The following is a 5,792-nucleotide window of genomic DNA, read 5'->3' on the forward strand; positions in this document are numbered from 1 at the left end:
TCACACACCTTCAGCAACTCAGAAGTGACAGTGTTATCACCATGATTACTGTGATAACAGTTATGAACATCGGCAGTAAGATGAAGTGACTAGGCTGCAAAAACCATCTATTCTGAGGAAGTAAAAAAAATGCCTCTTACACAATCCTGTCTAATTCAATTTTAACATCCAATTTCATATCCACACAGAAGGACTGGTAATATAATACAAGATGTTGTTAATCAGGCTGATAACAAGAGATATTTACCCATCCTAGCAACTATTTTTGTCAGAGAGAGTTTCTTTTGGACTGAAAGGGATACTTAGCAGTTGTAAGTAATCTTAACATAAGTCCATACTCTAAAAAAAAATTTATCACCAACAAAAGTGATCCTGATGATATTCAAATCAGATTCCCAAATCACATCATAATATAAAGTATATAACAGAATATAGCCCCGTATATCATAAGGATTACAAAGTCTGTCTGTCTTATATTTCAAGCAATTCCCAAAATCTCCAGCTCCATAAATTTAACATAAGGCCTATCAGAAGTAAGTAAACTGCCATATGCCACTTGTCATATATCCTAAAATGCAACAAGTGAGACAGACTTCTGTACCTGTTTTGTTGAGTTTCAGACAAGTCACTTCATCTTTCCGTTCCTCAGGTTCCTCATATTAAAATAAAGCTAATGGAACTGTCTTCTTCATACACTGCTTTGATGGAGCTAATGATATTTCTCATTTGCCTTCTCTTGGGCATACATATTCTATTACAGAAACTCTCTTCTTTGACCTTCCATGTAGATCTGAATATGCCATTGATAAAATAATTTAAATCAATGTTCTTGCTTGCTTACCCGAAAAGTCCTAGGCTAGCTTGCTTTTTCTGAATGCAGGTCTGTATTGACTTAGAAATGACAGATCCTCTAGGTAACTGCTGGAGAAACACACATCCTTTAATCAGGAAGGTAAAACTGCAGCAGAAAAGTTTAATTTTTTTTTCTTCTTCCCACACAGGAGACTTTCACTCAAGGCTATGTCTGAGAACTGTTTCAAACTTCAATTTTAGGGTGTGTTTTTGTGTTTATCTCAAGTAGATCCAAGCTCTTTCTACAGCCCAAAGGGGCTGACCTACCCATTCTCTGCCCCTGGTTTGGCACCATTAACCCTTCCTCCTTACCATTATCTGCTTTGTAAGTGTAGTATCACTAGAAAGTGCAGGCTTTAAGCCATGTAGGAAACCTGAAAATAGTACAAAGCCTCTCAAACAAGAAGAGTATACACATTCTTTACAGACGTGGGTAATGTAAAATTGTATAAATACATATGCTTAGTTCAGACAGAAAAACTGTAAAAACATTTAAGTGAAAACATTGTTTTAATATAGACTTCTAGAACAAAACAACAACAACAAAAAAAACTTTTCATGTATTTTCTCTTTATAGTAGGACTCTTCAACTAAGATTGTGAGCTAGAGCCTAAAAACACAGAAACATTAACGTCAGGCATGTGCAAAAACACCTACAACATAGGCTAAGACTCACAAGTGTCTGCTGGCCTTATCAGGTGATGAACAGAAGGAAGTATTTTGTGCTCCAGAGGAAAAGTGCTATTGTCCTGGAGTTGTGGTTTGCCTTACTTAAATGCTGCATGAAAAGAAAATATAGGAAGATCACTAGCTGCCACCTCATTTTTCTGCATCCACTAACACTCCCAACACGTAACCACATCACTTGGCCTGAAGGTAAGGAGTTGTTGAGCAGCTCTCCTTGAGAAAGGCTTTTTGCCAGCCTCCACACTGAAGCAAGTGCTGTCAATGGATTTACGCCAGCAGGAATTTCTTATCTGCAATTCAGTTATCTCTTCATCATCGGTGACTCCCTCCTCCTTCATCTGTGACACAAACAAACAAAAAAAGATTCATATAGCATTTTCTTTTGTAGTTGGATCACACTGTAGGATAATACTGATTCTTCAACACAACTAGAGGAAGAACAGGCTCATGGATAACTTCAGATCGTATTAATTTGATTTTCATACATTTTGAAAATGACAGGTTATGTTGATCAACCTTTTTTCAGTTGAGAGCACTAACATAGAGATGCAGTTAGCAATCACAGAGTATTGTCAGAGATTTTGTCAAGTGAAAACATTTATCCTGTTTTGCCGTCCAGATGAGACACAAACTGTTGTACTTTTAACCATTGAAAATTTCTGTTGAAATGCACTGGTGCAGAGCAAAATAGCATTACTGTTGTTTCTACATTTATATATATCTTACAACACTAACTTACAGCTTGCAACTTTTTTTTAAGCATCTCCCTTTCAGTGGACATCTTACAGATTCTGAGAAAAAAAAATCTGCCTTTTTTAATGAGATCTGGCCATTTTACAGAAAAGCTACCCTACCGCACTAAATTGTTATCAAATATCCAAGGTTCAAAAATACCATTTTATCAGAATAAGAGAATATCTCTATGTTTCTTGACAAAGGTATTTCTTATTACTTCATCATCTAACTTTTGTTATTTCATGTGTGTTTTTTTTTTTGTTTGTTTTGTTTTGTTTTTTAAGTGGAGTGATTTTTTTGCTCTTGTTCCTTGGAAAATGTTTAAAAAAATGTTTATCCAATGTCTTTGGGTATGAAAATAAATTCTATTTCTGGGCAGAGGGTGGAGAAGTCTTTCTGACCATGGAGAAAGGTGCAGAGTGGGCAACTAGGTCTGAGGCAAGAACATGCAGAAGAACATGCATAAATTATATTGAAGAGTGTGCCAGGAGGTGTTCAGGAACAAACTTTTTTCCTGTGAGATAATCAGAAAGTCAGCTCCAATATATGTATACACCTATATGTGATAGAAGGCTGTATCAAATATAGATGAGCCAAGTTTAAAATTGGCTGTAGGCTTGGGCTGATGATGTAGACTTCATGTTTAAGAGCTTACACCTTATTTTCAAAAGTGTCTCAAGAATAGTCTTAAAAGTAATGAGGCCAGTAGGAAAAGGATGCTTTCTAAAGCAATTGAACTAGCTACCCTGTGCAAATAGAGGTCAGTAGAAACTCGACCCCTTCGCATTATCAACAGGCTGAGTTTTTAGACACCAAAACATGTTTTAAAATCTTTCTGTGAAAAGTGAAATTTTAACTTAGTGCATTATATGCCGGTTGTATTTTGAATTATGCAGTTCAGTTTACACATTGATTCAAGGCCCTTCCTTCTGCTGTTCTGTAAGGTGCTAAGAGGGGTGAGAGGAAGAAAATAAAAAATCTTCAGATAAAATATAATAGAGAGAAAGACTCTCAGAGCATAAAATGTCTGTTAGGTGGATGTCACCAGTTCTGTCATATCAACCCCCGTGTTCCCAAAGGATAATGATCAGTGGTTTAGGAGTTTTTCTTCAAGCTAGATCAAATCATTATACTTTCTTTTGTCATTTTGCTTAGACTAAACTATTATTAGTAATTGTTAATATGCAAATAATATTTTGCAAATTTTGACCATTTTTTTTGAAGCCACATTTGAAATTTCATGCAACAAGTTTTCACATGGAACAATTGTTCCTATTTATCCTCTCTGATAAGTCCACGTACAGTGTACTTCATAACACGATATGTCACAGAGAGATACAGTGTCATAGCTGGGGAGGGGGGATGGGAGGGGTATTGTTTTCACTGTTGCTGGGACTATCACTATTGTTTGAGGAATTTTATCATCTTTCATATATCATGTTAACTTTTCTTGTAATAAAAATAGACACAACAAACATGAGATGCTTTTGTCTGTAAAAGAATATGTATATTTTATTTTGCAAGAAATAACTTTTATTCAGTGGTCAAAATGAAAATACAGAACTAGCAATAGCATTTTTGAGTAATACTTTCAGCCTTTCTTGTTTTCTGAATTGTTCCTACCATGTCTCCTATATAGTTTTCACATGCTGTGATATATTGATAATCTTAATAAAATATTTTTTATCTAACTTCTTTAAAGGATACTCAAAAAATAATCTACTGACTCTTCTCTCCAATGATCTGTAGAGAAGTTTGAGAAGAGTACTCATTTTGAAACTGTGTTTGCCCTTCTTTTATGTATTTCCCCTATATAGAAAGTATAGACCTAACTCTGAACTGCCAAAACATTGGCTCACTTCACCTACTACTGAGATAGTAACACAAATATTTTTTATGTTATTGCACTAATGATGATATCATTGAGGTAAGAAATATTCAAAAACATACAGAAAACAATGTTAAGAATTCTGCTAAATGAAATAAAACTCTGAACCAAACAGGTGAAAAACCCAGAAAGGAAAATGTTTCAAAACTGACATATTTTGGAATATGTAACTCAGCAAAAGTTCTGAAATAAGCTATTTTGGTCCATAAGGAGTATGCACATTCTACACGTGCAAAATAACTTTTCATTTTGTCTTTATCCAAAAGAATTTCCCAGAAAATAGAGAACTTCAGGTGGGATCTGTTTAACATTTCCTGTCCTGGTTTCCTCACTAACTCACTGCCAGGCACGTTGCACTCAGTGGCAAAGGCTGAGTGACAGCAGGGAGATGTGTGATAGGCTTCAGCAGCCTAAGCGAGCTGCAAGGCTGAAAGGCACTTGTGCAAAGAGTCGTGTAGGTAGGTGTGTCATACTCCCAGAAGGAGCATGGAGTTTCATCCCAGTAGCAGCTGCATAGCCCCAGAAGTGCTGAGACCTCTTTTCCCAGCTTGAAGTTAGTCCTAGGACATGCCGAGCACCTTGGTGGGTTCAAGTAGCAAGAGCATGCCAGTTGTATTGCACTTTCAGGGGATAGAGCTTGCACCCTCCTCACAGGTCCACCAGCAGAGCAGATGCCCACCTTTCCCACCATGGGACAATTTAGTTGTCCAAAATATGCAAGGAAGCACTTACAAAGCCTCCAGCACAGAGCAAAGGGGTACACTGATGAGCAGAGATTTATCCATCCCACACATATTTGTTCTCATGCCCTCCAAAAGGAGGCCAGAAATGAGCTGTGCAGCACACAGGAGAGGACCCCTCACAGGGGAGGACCCTTTGCACTCCACTGCCTGTCAGTTTGAGCAGCTCTCCAGTTTCTCTGGAGGCATGTGTACATCTCCATGCTGGCTATGTCAGCAAGAGCACAACCCATAGGAAGGGAGAGGTATGGCATGAGGAGACTTTGCAGGTAGTGAAAGCAGAAAGTCTCCTTTCTCTGCTTCTGAATACTCTTGTGGGCCAATGAAGAAAACACTCTTTTTTATTATTATTTCTTTTCTTTTCCTCAAATGAATGTTACTTTTTTTAATGGCAACCTGTTCTGCTCTGAGTACTGCACTTTCATTGGCAATGTGAATAGAACTAACTTCTCACCTGACAGTAAACAAACGGATGTGCATTTTCTCAGACTAATCATTTCTTCAAGTCCATGTTCTTCACACCAATATTCACGAAGTTCCTCTATTATACTTGGTGTAAGGAGAAAACTGGCAACTGCGTTCAAAGCAATGATAAGTTACCATTTTAATGATTCCTTATGTTGTGAGTAATTTATAAATCACTCAGTATCTTCCGAGCAAAGCTTGCCTTCTGTTTTTAAAACGTACTCTTTTGTATCCAACAAAGGGTTTCAGTGCAATAAGCATTAAGGTGTGTCTCCTAGCTTTTACCTGCAAGCAATAATGATGTTGTCAAGCGTTTCAGGTGAGACCAGCCCAGGATTTTGGGGTGGGGAAAGACACTGTGTTATACAGCATCTTCAGTTCTTCCCTCAGAGGGAGGCAGAGGCACCTTGAAACGCTGAGTATAA

General features: G+C 37.4%; 1 long non-coding RNA gene across 1 annotated transcript in view; it reads right to left on the minus strand.

The window, feature by feature from the left end:
• Positions 1 to 928: 928 nt before the first annotated feature.
• LOC119715926 (uncharacterized) overlaps positions 929 to 5,792 on the minus strand; it is a 39,623-nt gene continuing 34,759 nt past the window's right edge. Inside the window, exon 3 of the long non-coding RNA XR_011807517.1 lies at positions 929 to 1,877. This is a non-coding gene — a long non-coding RNA (uncharacterized lncRNA). The remainder of the gene's footprint in view (positions 1,878 to 5,792) is intronic.

This window comes from Anas platyrhynchos, chromosome 2 (assembly GCF_047663525.1).
Source record: "Anas platyrhynchos isolate ZD024472 breed Pekin duck chromosome 2, IASCAAS_PekinDuck_T2T, whole genome shotgun sequence".
Taxonomy (NCBI): domain Eukaryota; kingdom Metazoa; phylum Chordata; class Aves; order Anseriformes; family Anatidae; genus Anas; species Anas platyrhynchos.